Source organism: Hyperoodon ampullatus, assembly GCF_949752795.1.
Source record: "Hyperoodon ampullatus genome assembly, chromosome: 1".
NCBI classification, from domain to species: Eukaryota; Metazoa; Chordata; class Mammalia; order Artiodactyla; family Ziphiidae; genus Hyperoodon; species Hyperoodon ampullatus.
In genome coordinates, this window is record NC_136914.1 from 91,828,826 (window position 1) to 91,847,555 (window position 18,730).

Below are 18,730 nucleotides of genomic sequence, written 5' to 3' on the forward strand. Positions count from 1 at the left end.
TGAAGGCTCTCAAAAAGTGTTGGTTCTCATCCTGCCTTCTGGTTCTTGGCCTGGTGGTATACTACGTTATAATAGCTGAACCAGGAGAAAATGAAACCTTTAAACTCTGATAAATATTGTTTCATTTCTCAGGCGAGCCACAGAGTATAAAGTTTAAAAAGTGTTTCCCTAAAAAAGAGGCTCAATGTCTCTCTAGCTGTGGTCCGTCAAGCACTGGGTGGACTTGCCCTCTCTCCTCCCCCTGCCTCCATCCTGTGGTTCCTTCTCCCACCTGGACGGGTGGTTTTTCAGCCCAGAACTGCCAGGTGCAAAGACAAGGGCTGGGCAAAAGCTCCAATTTTCTTCCTGCTTTCTGCACCTTTCCTTTTATGTCCTGCCTGCCATGGACCACCTCTGTTCACCTCCCTCCTCTCCCATCTCCCACCTTACCCTAGTAGTGGACCCCAGCAGTGGACGCCAGCAGTGGACCCTGGCAATGTACCCCAGCAGTGGACGCCAGCAGTGGACCCTGGCAATGTACCCCAGCACTGTTCCTCAGCAGAGTACCCCAACTGTACTGCGAAAACTAGCCTCACGTGAGAAAACTTGCCTCACGTGGAATCTCCTACTTATCTTGGGTCCCAGTGAACGTTGCTGTGAACACTCATATGTCCCCCAAAGCCAGAAACACGCTCTGCATTGACAGTCGTAATGACAATGCTGAGACACCCCAGGCTGATTCACTCCTCCCACAAGCCTTTACTGAGCCACTGTCACGTAGCCGGCAGTGTGCCCGGTTGTGGGGAGACAGTGGCAAATAAGGTAGAACCTGTCTCTCCTCTCACGGAACTTGAAGCCTAGTAGGAGAGGCAGATAGTAAACAAGTAATCACCAAACAAATACATATTTACAGTCATACGCAAGGTGAAGGACACGTACAAGAGCCTGTAGTAGGGAGATGACACCTCACCTGGGCAGGTTTGCTGCAGAAGTGGCATTTGGTATGCAGAGGCTAACTAAGGCAAGAGGTATGAGCAGGAGATGGGGACTGCCTGGTAAAACCCTAGAGCAGGAAGAAACCCACTATGTGCCGAGACCTGAGAGGCCTGTATGACTAAGGCGCCGTAAGTGAGGAGCATGGGACGCCGGTGAAGCCTGAGAATTTCAATGACCTGTCCTGAGGTCACACAACCAGGACATTTGGGGACTGGACTGGATCCTGAGCTGGATGATGCAGAGCATTATAGGTTTAAGTCATTCATTCCATGGACACTTATTGAGCACCTACTGTGTGCCATGCACTGTTTTAGGCATTGAAATAGAGAAGAAAATAAAGTCTCTTCTCTCAAGGAGTTTGATCTTTGTCCAGAGCCCTGGAAGCTCCAAGGAAGGATTTTAGGCAGGAGGTAACAAAATCAGACCTGTATGAGAGACTGGGCTGCTGGCAGTGCGGTGAAAGGTGCAGAGGCCATCTGGGAGGCAGCCCGGTGGTCAGGGTGAGAGCCAACAGCAGCTTGGCCCAGAGAGTGACAGAGGACATAGAAAGAAGTGGACACATTCCAGAGACATTTAGAAGGAAACAGTTATAGCCCTTGGTGATTCATTGGATGTCAGGGTGACGGTGATAGAGACATCACAGGTAACTTCCAGGTCCCTGAAGATATGCAGTGCCTTCTGAATCACCTAAGAATGAATAGTTTGTGGCAAGGTAGTGTAAATATTTGGATTCCTAAAACCATGGACACTGGTATGGGACACCGTAGTTAACCAGAACTCACCCTTTTCTCATCTATGTTTAGCTTAGGATAAATGAAAGGTGCGTGTGAGTAGGGGGTGTTATTTGTACTGGCAGAAGTATCGTTGCTGATAAAAAAAATGTTCAGAATGTCCTTAATCATCATGAGGGTTATATTAGTTTCCTAGGGCTGCCATAACAAATGACCACAAACATGGCAGCTTGAAACAACAGAAGTGTATTTGCTCACAGTTACAGAAGCCAGAAGTCTGAAATCAAGGTGTTGGCAGGGTTGGTTCTTTCTGGAGGCTCTGAGAGGGAATCCACCCCATGTGCCCATGTGCCCCCCTCCCAGTTTCTGGTCACTAGCAGCAATCCTTGGCCTTCCCTGACTTGCAGACGCAAAACTCTAATCTCGACCTCAGTCTTTACTGGCTTTCCCCCCAATAAGGTCCCTTATAAGGACCAGTCATTGGATTTAGGACCTACCCTACATCCAGGATGATTTCATCTCAAGCACCCTAACTTAAATACATCTGCTAAAACCCTATTTCCGACTAAGTTCACATTCATAGAGTTAGGACTTGGACATGCCTTTTGGGGAGATACACTTCAACCCATTACAAGGAAATAACCACAAATATTAGGAAATATGATTGCAGGAAACAGACTCGGAGAGAGACATTTCTGGGTTTCAAGGATGTGCATAGAAATGCACCAGTTTTCTCTTTGTTGCTAAACATTTTTTTTGTGTGTGTGTGTGGTACACGGGCCTCTCACTGTTGTGGCCTCTCCCATTGCGGAGCACAGGCTCCGGACGCGCAGGCTCAGAGACCATGGCTCACGGGCCCAGCCGCTCCGCGGCATGTGGGATCTTCCCAGACCGGGGCACGAACCCTTGTCCCCACATCGGCAGGCGGACTCTCAACCACTGCATCACCAGGGAAGCCGCCCCTTTTTTTTTTTTTTTTTTGCTAAACATTAATTAACATAGTCTTTTCTTTTTCTTCTTCTTCCCGAAGTGCCTTAGAGGAAAGATGAGATTTCCATAGTTCTATCTCACAGCTTCTATATAAACAGAGGAAACAAAGGATTTGTTTCATTGTACATGGCCCTGGAGATTTATACAAATTATTTCAAGCTAAGACTAATTGTTTAGTGTTAAGGTTGGTAATTTTTGTGCCTAAGAGTAAGAAAATAACCAGAGATTAAAGAACAGCTGTGGATGAATTAATTTTATCTCCAATCACGTGGCTGAGAGCTGGAAATGTACCAGGAGGAAAAGCAAATAAATGAATTGAAAATCCTAGTCATGTACATCAGACTTAAGCTGATCATTTCCAATCTATTCCCCACTGCAAAGAATAATAATAATCACAGCTTACAATATTGAACATTTACTTTGTGCTTGCCAACTACTGTTCAAAGCACTCTACATATATTATCTATGTGATCCTCACAACAACGCTATGACAATTATCACCCCCATTTTGCAGAAGAGAATATTGAGGCAATAAGAAACTTGCTCAAGGCCACAAAGTCACTAAGAAGTAGAGAGGCCAGGATTTGGACTCAGGCAGACATCAGAGCACCTACTTTATGTAATTTTTAAAGTCTTCTTTATTTCAAAAATATATAATAACCACTATTTTTTTCCTGCTTAAGGCAAAAATGTTGGATAAATTCCTGCCAGTCTCTACCAAGATCCCAAACTTCTAATCAACCTTCATCTTCCTACCTTCCAAAATGATCATTTGACTGTATTTAATGTCTTTCTACAGAAAATGTTAAGTGTAAAACTGTTTTTTAGGGAAGGCGGTCTCTGTTTGCATATCTAGCCAGTATATAAAGGACTTCAGACACTGGGGCAAGGTCACATAAAGGACACCCTCCAAGATTAAAACCAAGAAAACTCAGATTGTGGATTCTGTTTAAAAAAAAAAAAAGAAAAGGATGAGAAGAAACCTGCTGATTAAAAGAGACTTAAAAGATATAACAATTTTTTAAATGATCAAGTCTAAACAAACCATAGTGTCCATAGATGCACACCAGGTAATAAAACTATTTTTAAAAACACAAGAAAGTGATAGCAGTTAAGTCAGCAGAGTGGTTACCTCTGGGGAAAGACGGGGTGGTGTTTAGAATGGGGCACGTGGAGGGCCTTCTGGGTGTCTCCCCAAGTTCTATCTCTTGTCTTGGGTGATGGTTACAGGGAGTTCAATATGCTCTCCAGGTCCCATTAAACCATTCATTGGCTTTATGTGGTGTTCTGTGTCTGTGTTTTATTTTACCTTAAAGAGGTTTTATAATTTAAGAATAATTTAAGCATATCATTTACAAATACAGAGGTAATCAGGAGAAACGGCTAAAACAGGAGAGGATAGTTCCTTCTAGGGGGTGTATGGCTTAGGGGTGATGAACTCCTATATTTCATTGTAAATCTTTTGATGCTGAGTCTTTCTGATTAAAAAATTAATTAATCTTAAAAATAATATAAACTAGGTATAGTAAAAGCTTACCTGCAGGACTGTCAAAAGGATTTAATGATGAACACGGAGCACCCAGCCCAGTGCCTAGCTCTTAGGAGGCACTCAGTAAATGATGGCGATTCTATTCCTTCTCCCATGCCAAACTGAGGGATGGAGAAATGTGTCCATGGATCCCCAGCACTGCCTGGCACATAGTATGCACTCAATATATATCTACTTATCGAATGAATAAGTGAATATAGGGGTCTTTTTATATAATTCAACGTATTTTCAACATAAGCTTCCTAGAAAATCCTTGCTAGTTCTGACTGTGAGCCAGCTCGGAAATGCCACATCGTATTAAGGCATTTATAATTAGTGTGAGGGAGGTATTGAAGCAGGGTTCGATTAAAATATTTCAGAGGAATATAGCCTCTCTGCCCCCAGAAATAGTTGAATAAAAAAATATTAAACTCTAAATCACAAAAGTAGCATGTATACTAAAAAAAACAATTTTTTTTTTGGCCACACCCCATGGCTGGTGGGATATTAGTTCCCCAACCTGGAATTGAACCCACACCCTCAGCAGTAAAAGTGCAGAGTCCTAACCACTGGACTGCAAGGGAATTCCCAATATATTAAAATATTTTAAGCTGCCTTTTGCCCCTCCCCACCACACTGCTAAATGTGGGCTGGACTTAGTGACTTGTTTCCAAAGAATGGAACAGAAGAGGAAAAATAATAACATTACAGTGGCCAAGTCTGAGATACCACCTTAACCTAGGGACCAAGATTAACATCTACAGTGATAAGTCCTGTTGATGGCTAGCAATGAGAAGGCGGATGCCTCCTCTCTGTGGAATTCTTTCCCCGAATTCACAACCTCAGTCTAATCATGAGAAAGTCAAAATTGAAGGACATTCTATAAAATATCTGACAAAACTGTCAAGATCATGAAGAAACATGGTAATTAATTTGATCGTTGTAATCATTTCACAGTGTGTGTGTATATATATATATATATATATATATATATATATATTATAAAATCATCACACTATACACCTTTAGAAAAAATAAAAGTTTGCTGAATGAAAACAAAATCATGAAAAACAAGGAAAGAATGCAAAACTGTCCCACACTAGACTGTGGCACATGACAACTAAATGTGATGTCTGTCGTATCCTGGATTGGATACTGGGACAGAAAGAGAACAGTAGTGTAAAGACTGGTAGAATCTGAAGAGAGTCCAGATTTTAGTTAATAATATTGTACAATCTTGGTTTCTTACTTCTGACAAATGTACCAAGGTGATATAAGATGTGAACATTAGGGGAAAGGGGTGAGGGCTGATACAGGAACTCACTGTAATATCTTTGCAACTTTTCTGCAAATCTAAATTATTCTAAAATTAAAAGTTTTTTTTTAACCCTGAAATCCTGTTTTTACTAAGCCTTAGTGCATGTGAAGGTGCATAAGGTTATACAGCCTAAGATCCATTCACTGACATTATTACTTTTAAATTTATTTATTTTATCTTTGGCTGAGTTGGGTCTTCGTTGCGGTGCGCGGGCTTCTCATTGTGGTGACTTCTCTTGTTTCGGAGCGCAGTCTCTAGGTGCGCGGGCTCAGTAGTTGTGGCTCTCAGGCTCTAAAGCGCAGGCTCAGTAGTTGTGGCACATGGGCTTAGTTGGTCTGCAGCATGTGGGATCTTCCCAGACCAGGGCTCATCCCCTGCATTGGCAGGTGGATTCTTAACTACTGTACCACCAGGGAAGCCCTAAAAGTTTATTTTTTTGAGTGCTGCCTTTTAGATTCTCTTATTACAAAAAGGCTTCAGAAACAAAAACCAACCCTAAACGTACTGCATAGGAGAAGGGTTATACTTCGGAGTGCGCTGAGGGTGTTATGGAGCATCCTGCCTTTTGAGTAATGCAGCATGAAAGCAATGAAGCAAAGAAAACAAAAGACAGGTAGACTTACGGAGGGAAAAATATTTTGAACACAAATCATCTTGCAGTGACTTCCATTTCAAGGGAATGGCAATTCCTCACTCTCTTCCTTGGGTAAACTCCTGGAATGTGCAGACCGGCGGACTGTGAGAATGGAGGGGGGGAAGAGCTTTTCACGGAGAGGGATTGATCGGCTCAAGGAACTGGAGGAAGCCCAGTAGAGGTGGTGTGGCGAGGCTAATTCAATGACATGCCTCTGGAGGGAGATTAACCCAGCAGAACCACACGCTGATGACTTTCCATGGTCCCTCTGACCCCTGATGTGATGCTTGGAGAAGGAACCTATCCAAAATGAATCACCCACATTTATTTACTCGTGAGGAAACCTCAGACGAACCCAAGCGGAGGAATGTTGTATAAATGACAGGTCTGCACTCTTCAAAAGAGTCTAATGTTACAAAAGACAAAGTCTGAGATTAAAAAAGGCTAAAGACATAACGAATAAATGTCTGCTAGGGACTGGATCCCTGAAGAAAAAATAATTTTATAAAGGGCACTTTGGGGACAATTTGTGAAATTTAAATATGGACTGTATATTAAATAATAGTATTGAATCAATGTCAAATTTCCGAGTTCGATCATCGTACTGTAGTTCCTATGTTAAGAGGATGCCCTTGTTCTTAGAGGATAAGGCTGAAATATTTAGAAGTGAAGGGCCATGATGTCTCCAGTGTACCCTCAAGTGGATCAGCAAAAATAAAATACAAATAATAATAGTAATAGTAATAATAAGACATATATATTGAAAGTGATAAAGCAGGTATGGCAAAATATTGCAATCGGTAAATCCAGGGAAAGGGTAGACAGGTGCTTATTACTCTGTTCTTGCAACTTTTCTGTAGGTTTGCAATTTTTCAAAATAAAAAGGGAAAGGAAATCCCTCAGGCTATTGTACCATGAATGGATTGGAGGGAGAAATAAAGAAGGTTGGTCCAGGTAAGACAGAAAGGTGGCCTGGACTAAGCATTTGGCAATGGACATGAAGAGATGCATGTATGGTTGACGTACATCTGGGATGTGAAGGAATGAAAGGAAGGAGGTGTTATGTTCACACTTGACATGTGACAAGTCTACACCTCAGTTGCTTTCTGACTGGTGTATCAGCAAAATGATACCTTTCAACATGCTACAATAATCATTAAAATCACCATAAGCATAAATGTAATAAGTGTTATTGTGAATGTTATTATTACAAACTACATACTAATAATTTGTTTCCATTGTGATAATAAATGCTCATGGATGAACTGTAACCACAGGTTGAAGTCTATGATCCAGTTGGTGTTGGAGGGAGACCCGGGAAATTATGGTGAAAGCTTCCTGCTGGTTCTGATGTAGTCAGGTCACAGAGCCACTGCTCTAGAAACCCAGATCCATTCTAGTCTGGGTTTGGATTCCAGTCTCTCATCCTGTTGCCTCTCAGTGTTTCAGAGGAAGCCCACTCTCAGGCTAAGTGGGTTTATTAATCACTGTTGCAGGGATTGTCCAACAGACAAACAAGATTATTCAAGAGAACTTGAAGTCAAAGCAGGGGAAGATATCATCACCCTCATTAAGGACTTAGAAAGAGTAGCTTCTTTTTTTTTTTTTTTTTTTTTTTTGCGGTACGCGGGCCTCTCACTGTTGTGGCCTCTCCCGTTGCGGAGCACAGGTTCCGGACGCGCAGGCTCAGCGGCCATGGCTCACGGGCCCAGCTGCTCCGCGGCATGTGGGATCTTCCCGGACCGGGGCACGAACCCATGTCCCCTGCATCGGCAGGCAGACTCTCAACCACTGCGCCACCAGGCAAGCCCAAGAGTAGTTTCTTAAATTCTCTCTCCAAGTCCTGCTCCTCAACTTTCTGATTTCTAAATTTTATCTCAAGGATAGCGGAATAAGAATACATGTTGTGGCATTTACAATTTAAATCATGTGACTTTGGCAACAGTTACAAAACAACCTCAAATCAAGGAAAAACATTGCAGCAAGAAGACAAGTTTCACAACTGGAACCGCTGGAAATTCCAAACCCTGGTGAACGTGAAACAACAGAAAAACACACACTATCAACTTTCAAGCCTCTCTCAGCTCTCGGACACTTGAAAGAATTCCAGACACCAGATGAGGATAGACATCAAGTCCATTACAATGTAATGATGGCTCCTTAGATGATGGCTCCAGGTTCTGCATACATTCAACCAATGTGAATCTAAGAAATCTCTTCTGGCATTCATAAAACCAACTAGTTCTGAAGTTCAGTGTTCATTCTTGTCCGAGATTTAGAGACCCTCTACTTTCACGAAGTGCTTCCCTGGACTAATTCAACATGTGCACATAGATACAGCTAACTTTTCCAAGCCTACCGGTGTAAATCCTTCCTGCCTTAAGAGGAAAAGTTTTAAGTTTAAATGAAAAATGCTGTTTGCACAAAGATATATGTACAAAGACACTTACTGCAAGGTTGCTTATAACAGCAAAAAAGAACCTAAATATTCTTTAAATAAGTTATGGTATATCCATATTATGGAATTATATGCAGTAATTTTTTTTTTCTTTTTAATGAAGTAGCTCTGGTACAGAAAGATCTTTAAGACTATTAGGCTGCAGGGGGAAAGAAAGTTGCAGAATAACATTTTTTATTTTTTTAAACATCTTTATTGGAGTATAATTGCTTTACAATGTTGTGTTAGTATTTGCTGTATAACAAAGTGAATCAGCTATACATATACATTTATCCCCATCTCTCCTCCCTCTGGCGTCTCCCTCCCACCCTCCCTATCCCACCCCTCTAGATGGACACAAAGCATGCAGCTGATCTCCCTGTGCCATACGGCTGCTTCCCACTAGCTTTCTATTTTACATTTGGTAGTGTATATATGTCTATGCCACTCTTTGACTTTGTCCCAGCTTACCCTTCCCCCTCCCCATGTCCTCAAGTCCATTCTCTACATCTGCGTCTTTATTCCTGTCCTGTCCCTAGGTTCTTCAGAACTTTTTTTTTTTTTTTAGATTCCATATATATGTGTTAGCATACGGTATTTGTTTTTCTCTTTCTGACTTACTTCACTCTGTATGACAGTCAAAATGGATTAAAGACCTAAATGTAAGGCCAGACACTATAAAACGCCTAGAGGAAAACATAGGCAGAACACTCTATGACATAAGTCACAGCAAGATCCTTTTTGACCCACCTCCTGGAGAAATGGAAATAAAAACAAAAATAAACAAATGAGACCTAATGAAACTTAAAAGCTTTTGCACAGCAAAGGAAACTATAAACAAGATGAAAATACAACCCTCAGAATGGGAGAAAATATTTGCAAACGAAGCAACTGACAAAGGATTGATCTCCAAAATATACAAGCAGCTCAATATTAAAAAAACAAACAACCCAATCCAAAAATTGGCAGAAGACCTAAATAGACATTTCTCCAAAGAAGATATACAGAATAACATTTTTAAACATTTATGTTTAAAAAATCAAAACTAAATACATATGCACATGTTAATATTATCTCTGTGCATATATATGTGTGTTAATGCAAGAAAAGGTCTGGAAGGGCCTTCTACAAACTTTCATTAGCATTTACCTTTGGAGAAGGAAATGGAGTTGGCAGAAAGCAAGGGGAAACTTTCATTTTTACTCTATTTAACCGGGTCTTGTTGAATTTTTAATTATAATCATGATTTGTACATCACTTCTGTAATTTTCCAAAAATTTGTAAGTCAAATGTATAGAAAATAAATAGCAAAAAAGCTTTGTGAAGATTATTCTATTCCTATTGTGTTCTCCTAACTGCAGATAATGAGCATTTACTACTTTTATTTTTAAAATAATACAAAGTGTTTTTAAAAAGAAAAGATAATCATGTTCTCTAACTGGAGCTGGGGAAAACCAGGCTGTTTCTGAGTAAAAGAGCCCAGTAAGGGATCCCTAAATGGTTCAGGAAAGGGTTGCCAAATTTGCTTCAAATTTGCCACAAAGCTGCTACAAGTGTGGAGCAGTTGGTTTGCTGGGCCGACCTTCTGTGGACCTACAGGGATAGAGAAGCCTTCACCCCGGGGCCCTGTTCCCTGTCCCTTTGGGCCCAGGAGGGAACAGTACCTGGGAGTCTGGGCCACTGCAAGCAGACTGCCCCTCACTGAGCCCCATGATATGTGCCCAACAAAGGCCTGTAGCCGGCAAGCCCCTCTGTCCTTCTGCAAGGACAGAAAGAGCACCTGAGGGGACAACGCTGACTTCATTAGATGCCAGCAGCAGGAACTGCTCCTGGGGGCCAGACTGCTCCCAGAGTGACTTACGGAAGTTTGCACAAAACACAAGAGTGAGAACTTGATTATCTCAGCTCTCTCTGCTCTTTTTTATTGGCTGGCCCAAACAGCATCCCCCTATGCCTGAGACTCTGACCTGCCCAAAAGGAAGATACCAAACATTAACTTTAGAACCAGGCCATGGCAGAGACCCAATATGAGCTGATGTCTCTCAGAGAGGCGACCATACCTCCAAAGAATCAAAGAATTAAGCTAGGTGGTTTTAGCATCATCTTCTTTCCTTAAATTAATCCAGGCAACCTCACTTATTCTTATTTTAAATACGTGCTTAAGTGGAAGATTTAATGGGTACCGTTTTGTTCAGCTAGGCCTATTAGTGAATTAACAATGACAAAATAATAGCTAACACTTACAGTCCAGCATTGATATGTATTGCACGCACTGAACACGTGGGCAGGTGTTGTGTTATGTGCCTGACATACTTCATCTCATTTAATCCTTACAACAGCATTAGACCTGGGTGTTATTATTATCATCCCCATTTGACTGATGAGGAAACTGAGACTGACCAAGAATACACAGCTGGTAAGTGACAGAGCCTACATCCTAATTTGTGTTCATTTGATTTCAAAGCCTGTGCTCTTAACTGCTGTTATTTGGGGGAAAGATCTGTTCTTCAGATGAACAAAAGTCCTAAACTATCTCACCATTTGTACCTGAAATTCAAACCAGGTAGCTTGAGAGGTCCCAAAACAAAATGCTCCAAAAAGACCCTCAGTGTGCTCTGGAAGTCCCAGTCTCAGTGTTTTCATCTCTAGATGGGAATGGTAATACTAGACCCTATCTCACAGGGTTGTGAGAACCCAAGGAGGAAACTCACACAAAGGGCTTAGTTTAATATCTGGCACATAGCAGTTGTTCAATAAATAAGTGATCAAAATAACTAACACTTCAAAAGCGTGCCAGTAAATATAGCAGCTGGATTAGTTTACCAATACAGCCAGCAAACACCTCAAAGAAAGTAGGGTCCAAGCCATGGGATACTGAAAGGGGAAGTCTTAATGGAAGGATGGAAGAAGTCACGAGAATTAAGTCCATGTACTAGGCAATGCTCCTTGGAACTGGAACCCACCCCCTTGGTGCCAGGCAGGGGAGCAGAGAGGAGGGAAGGGAGATGGGAACACAGGGACCCAGGCAGAACAAGCTGGCTACTGCACCTTCCTCTCCATCCTCCCACCAACAGGGCTATCTTAGTGAAATTGAGGTACAATGAGCTCAATGCTATTTGAAAATTGCTAAGACAGTTCTCACCACAAAACAAAACAAAACATTGTAACTATGTGAGGTGATGGATGTGTTAACTAACCTTACCAGTGGTATTTATTTGCAGTACATACATATGTCAAATCTTTATGTTGTATACCTTAAACATACATAATGTTATATGTTAATTATATCTCAGTAAAGCTGAAAAAATAAATTAGTTCAATGCCCTCTCTAAAAGGGGGGAAAGCCATGAAAGGGCAGCATTAAAGGCTGAAAGATGCTTGGGTAAGGGAATAAAAGGAGGCCTTACCTTTTTAGCATCAGATTGGTGGTTTTCAAACTGTGTTCCATGGAACCCTGCTTTGCGGGTTCCACAAATGTTTTCATTAGGATTTCACTTTTTAAAAATAACTAGGTTAAATAATCAACAGACATGCTTAAGAGTGTTATAAATCAAATTTAAACTCATTAGAGACCCCCAACGGAGATAATTTGGGAGGTTAACTTATTTTTATGAAGACCTCAAAAGTAAATGTTCTACTACCTTTCTTTATTGAAAAGAATCTTGGATAATGCAAGACAACTGTTTAAAAAACAACAGAAACAAAACAGAAGCAGTATTTTCAATCATGTATTTGTGTGAACTTGGATTTTCTTAATCCTCTGTGAGCAAAAACAAAATTCAGATACAAACTGGGTGCTGAGACCAATAGCAGACTGCCACTTCCAAAATTTCATGCTCTTCAAGTAGCTGCTTTGTTCTCATTAACTTTATAAAATTAACTTATAAAATAACTGTACACTAATAAAATACCATGTAAAATACTACATACATATGTAGTAAGGTTCTTCATAAGATTTTATTTTTCAAAAGGATTGTGGTACTAAATGGAAAGTTTGGAAACTTCAGCCCTTGATCATTTGGACAATGGGACGGGGAGGGTGAGGTTCCATGCATAAGACCCTCTGGTTCCTGCTCTACACCTGAATGTTAAGACCACCTCTTTCTCTTTCCTGTCCAACCCCCTGTGGCTCTGAAGGCACCAGGACGAGACGGAGATTCAGAAAGCTGAAATGGAGCCTGCAACCCTTTTCTGCTGCACGGGTCCACTACACAGAATAGTGACCCTGCTTCAATGCCCAGCAACTTCCACCAGCTCCTCCTTCCTTACTCTAGGTAATACTGACATAGAAAACAATGCAAGCCAGTCTTGCTAAGATCTCAGGGCTTCCAGGTCTTAACACAACTATGGAAAATTTGCACTCTTATCCAGGAACTTCCTTCCCTCTCTGGCATTCTTCAGTTTAATCCATTGATTAGTGAAAACTGCTAATGACACGCCATAAGGAAAAATACAAACAGGAAAAGGTAGAGACAAACAGAAACGTTGAGCCTGGCCATCTCTTTGGGAAAATTCCAGAAGTAAGGGGTAGACAGAAAGGTGAAAACCTACAAGAGAAAGCATGTGGGAGAGCTGTGGGCCTTTGCACTTTTGTATAAATATACGTAAGAAAATATACGTAAGACCACATTCTATATTCTACAGTAAAGTGCCATTATCTTTGTTATAATTTTCCAAGTAAATGTGGTCACGTTCAAACACTGCAGCTTCAGTTCCACCATATTTCATATTATTTAGCCACTATACACAGTAAGCCTATTTCAACCATAACATCTCTATATCACACACACACAAAAAGTTTCTGCATTCTGCATTTATGCCAAAACATTTCAAGTTAGAGGAATGACACATTATTTCAAGTCAGAGGAATGACTAAGTAGATAATCCCTTGGAGGTGGTTGTTAATCTGAATTGAACTACACCTCGCATAGTTATCCTCTACAGGTTTAGAGATTCTGAAAAGTTGGAAGCTTGTTAGTTTGGTGACTTTCCAATACTATACGAGAATTCTGTCTGAAACAGGAATAGCCGTAGTTAACTGGTGAAGCTGAATCGTGGGTTCATGGAGGTTCAGAAATGTATTCTATTCTATATCCTACTTTTGTACATGTTTAAAATTTCCCATAATGAAGTTTTTAAAAATAAAATGTATCTGCCTTCCTTGAGATCTATTTTAAAATAGATTCTATCAGCCAGCTTCATCTAACTCTTCCTGTGACAGAAGTCACACACTAACCAGCCTCGCCTACGAAGACTAACACGTTCTTTCTCTCTGTTCCCTTTGGCCCTGCTTTGCAATTTTTCTTTATTGAATGTTCTCACACTTCTAACATTCACTTATTCACACTCTTCAGACGTCACTAGAGACTTCTGTCCAATACTTCACTTCCCTATATGTCCAAACAGAGAAGAGAAAAATCCTGAGCCTGATGTAATTCAAGTTCTATTACATATCCTGAAGTTCGGGGTCAGCAGACATGATTACAAATAAAGGTCAACACAAAAACAATGTAAGACTGCTCCAAACTGCAAATGAATTTTCCAGAAATTCTAAAACCACTGAGTCCCTGTGAGGCCTGACAATCTTTATCACAAAAATCAATAGCTTATAGAGAATTTTAGCCAAAATGTGCACAGAAAATAAAACAGTATATTTGCCCTTGGGTTGGGCTTTAGGGAGTAAAACGATGCCTTGTCACCTTAGCTGGCTTGCTGTGGGTAGCTCTCCTGACACTTCCCCAAATAAGACAGAAGCTCTTAGATCTTTGATTTAAACCCTTACATCAATTTCTCAAAGTTGCCATTTTTCCTTCCTTCCTTATCCTTTCTTCCCTTCTGGCTTTGTGACATTAACAAGCTAAGTAGGACCAGAAATCAATTGTCCTTTACCCTCCTGACTTAGTTCCTCCACACCAGCCCCTGCCTGATCTCTTGCTCTTGTTTTCACTCAATGCCCTTCTCTGGCCATGAAGCTTCAGAAGTGAACAGGACACTCTCTGTCTTCAAAGAGGTCATTTTCTTCTCTCCTTTGACCCTGGGTTCCTGTGTTCCAGTGTCCCATCTTGCTGAAAGGTGAGGGCCTGTTTAACTTAAGCCTTGGCATGGAGTCAAGGTAATTGTTGTCAGGTTTTGGGTTTGTTTCTAACAAAAACCCATGGACAAATAATGTATATGAAATAAAAGCGAGACGTGTCTAGCAGTTCTTTTGAGAAAAATCAGGAGGTATTTTAGGTCATTCCCGCTAGAGAGCACTAGACCCAGCACAAGTCTTCAATCACCTCTTCTGCCACCTGCCTTCACCCCTCGCTGCCCCTTATCCCACCCCAGCTGTAGGATTCTAAAAACCTCTTCCACATACACAAGGTCCGTACAGAATTGGGACCTTGCCTGTTGTAGAAAGTTGGAATTCCTGAAATAGATTTTACACCCTTCCTACCGATGGAGCTCAGGCCCCATCTAATTGGTTTCAGACCCTGCCTCAAATAGGGGGTTCTGACACTGCAGTGAATTCAAGGGCTCTAGAGACAGACAGAGCTGAGCCTGAGGGATTCTAAGGGTAGGTGTGGAGGTGCCAGGAATAGATAAACAAAGAACAAAGCTTGTCAGTCTTACCATATCCTGCTCATAATCACATTATATACCTCTCATGCTTTCTAGCAGTTTCTACACATCACAACCCTGTTCTAACTTTATTTTACAGGTTAGGAAAAACTGAGGTCCAGATTCATCCAAAGTTACTTGGCATCCAGCCCACGATCGGCATCCCCTCTGGGCAGGAGTCACTGAAGATCAATTAGGTCTCAGGACACTGATGACAACCTTGAATGTGTGGCCCTTTCTCCTTTGCAACCATGAGATCAGCAGACCCAGGCTGACCCAAGGAAGCGTCTGATCTCTCAGTCCAGCACAGTCCTCTGTCCATGCTGTCCAGCCAGACCTCCAGGAATAAAACTGTGTTTAACAAAACTGTGTTTAAAGCTCAGAGAGACCACACACCGTGGGGAAGCGTGGGGAATTTCAGTAAGAGGCTGTTAGAACTTACAGGATTAGGGCTTTGGTTTGGTGATTTGGGGGAGGGTTCAAGGAACAGAGTTTCACTCTGGACTGGGTGCTGTCAGGAAGGGGGGCTAATCCTTTGATCATGTATCTTAATAAATCTCATCTAGGACAGATGGGAGCAGTGCTAAAGCCGGCACTGGTACAGCAGCAGCAGTGACTGGGATTTGGCGGGAGAGGGGTGTTTGGTATTTTGCAATTTGCAGTGATCTTGTTTTTGTCCATGCTTAGGTGAAATTACAAAGTGGTCTTGTTTATTGCTTCACTTCATCATGGTCTGAGGTTGGTGTCCTGTCAGGTTGTTTATGTCCTACCAGGAAACACCATGGTCCAGCTGGAGTTGCTGGGCCAGCTCCAGAAAACATCCCAGGTGTAGCTATCGCTGGCTATTTCCTGGCTATCAGGGGCTGCTTTTTTTTTCCCCCCCTCAGCTCTCTTTAGTCTTGTCTTTTATGCCTGGAAGATGTTGTGGGGATTAGATTAAATGAAATAGTACAGCACAACACCCCACAACGTCCTGTTTAAGTAACCAGCTCTCATATGCTCTCTGTTGTTTTGGCAATTGTGTCTCCACCTCCCTGAGGACCTGAGAAGGGCCCTTCTGACAAATACCTCTCATTATCATCCCAAACCCAACATTATGACCAATATCTGACTTAGGTGACAAACCTCTAACATCATCCAACCAGGAAGCCACGGTCAGGACTTGAACTCAGACCTTCTGCTTCCTGACCCTTTGCTTTCCGCACATGCTATGACGATGGCACCAGCTAGTCACAGCCCACGCTAGAACCTGGACTTGCAATTCCAAGTCCAGTAGGGCTTTTTCACAAGACTATTGACTTGAGTCTGAAATTCTCCTATTAGAGATCAAGGTCAGGGCAACGACAGAAAGGGCATAGAGTCCGTAGGTTGTCTATCAGATAGGGGCACTTGTGGGGCTTGCTGCAATCCCACCTGACTTTGCAGGGCAAAGGCACAGATTGGGACAGACATTGCAGTGAGACCTGAGGCCAGAAGCTATGCTATGTCACATTAGAAGGGTCTCAACCTTATTCCCCTCCTCTTACCCCCTGAGATTCACAGCCCACCTCCTCATTCTTCTACATTCTCTACCAATTCCCATCTGAGGGCAGATTCTGCAGTGAGTTTGTTCTTCATGATCTTTGCAGACTCCTCAAATGACACAAAGATCAGGTCAATCAATGAATGTCCAGGAGGAGGGTCCCTCTCCATTCTGCAGCCTTCACTCCTACTTCTGCTGGAGGCTCATAAGTCAAAGTTGGAAAAGACAACATATTTAGGCTAATTTATACTTACTTCTGGTTCTCTGGGCTTTGGGGTAACAAAGGTGGAAAACTATGCAGAAACAACTTCTTTTCAGGGTTTTCAAACTATTCTATGGGGTTGGGGGGCGGCGAGAGAATGAGTTTCTCCTTTACACAGGTTTTATAACCCACAGAAAAATATTTTTCTACCCCTCAGCTTGGGAAACAGGCAATTCTCAACCCAAGACGGGCTCTACAGTGAAGAGACCTAGCTTTCTGTAGAAGACTCACTCTCAAATTTTCCTTGTGTTTATTTTCATTCATCTCAGCACAGAATGTTCTCTCAGGCAAGGTCAATTAAGAGACACTCTCTGAAATACAAATACAGTTGAGTTGGATCATAGAAAGAGGATTTGGTTAAATATAGAAATAGTGGTTTCAACTATTAAATTATTTTGCTTCCTGCCAAGTCAAAACTGCATCTCAGTTTTCTTCTCCAAGATCCCTAACTACCAGGACGAGGTAAGAACAAAATAGGATTTCCACCAACACCACAAATGGCCAACCTTCCCGTGCAGAGTTTCTGTGGAATTCCACACCACCTTGATACAACCTGTATGCTCACCCGAGGGAGGAGAAAAAAGTGAAAGACGCATCCATGTAAATTACAACATGAACATGATACCCCCAAGGTTGTTAATAAATACTTTATTATGAATCATCACGTGGGAAATGAGTAGAAAATTAGGAATCCTTTTTACAAAATCTAATGTTTCTGACTCTGGTGTCTTAGGACCAAAATGAAGCTATTTTTCATTCATCTGTAAGCTCCTAATGTGCTTTACTCAAAGCACTATTAAAACATAAGGGAGGGCTTCCCTGGTGGCGCAGTGGTTGAGAGTCCGCCTGCCGATGCAGGGGACACGGGTTCGTGCCTCGGTCTGGGAAGATCCCACATGCCGCGAAGCGGCTGGGCCCGTGAGCCATGGCCGCTGAGCCTGCGCGTCCGGAGCCTGCGCTCCGTAGCGGGAGAGGCCACAGCAGTGAGAGGCCCGCGTACCGCAAAAAAAAAAAAAAAAAAAAAAACCTCATGCTGGATTGATTTTGGTTAAGTTTGGATAGGCTCTAATTATTTGGTAATCATGGAAAGAGATCGTTTAATTTATTCATAAAATCCTCTGTTAAGACTTTCAATATTCTGGCTCTTTTAACACGAGAATTAAGAGGCAAAATGCTCAAGTCCATCACTGTAACCTAATGGATTTAAGCAGTTTTAAAAATTGCGTCGTCCCTATTAGAAGAAGCTAAAAGGCAGGCTAAGGCAACATGGAGAGCAGGAAAGGAGGAAAGTGGGACACCAAGAAGGGGACCCAAGGTCAAGAAGGAACCGGGCTGCTTTACCCACAGCACCAGCTGGAGCAGTGTCCATCTGCTCAGGAAGACCCAGGCTGAATACCCAAATGAGCAAGATTGTGATGAATTTCGCCGCCCACATGTTATCTCCACAATTTAAATTTCTTTCCCGCAAACCTTTTTTCTCTGAGGGAGGAAACTAGAAGAGGGATCCTATCTGCTTCACCTTTTTATCCCCCAACTCCTGTCCCCTTGCCTAGCATATAACAGGTGCTAAATAATGGCTGAATTAAAAATCTCTCCACCTGGGACATCTCTAGGACAAGTCTAAGAGGTTTGAGTACCATCCCCACGATCAAAGTCTTCCCTCGGGGATGGGGGGTGGGGAATGACTTAGGAAGCTTTTTTATCTTCATGGGGATACAAGGCATGGAAATGGA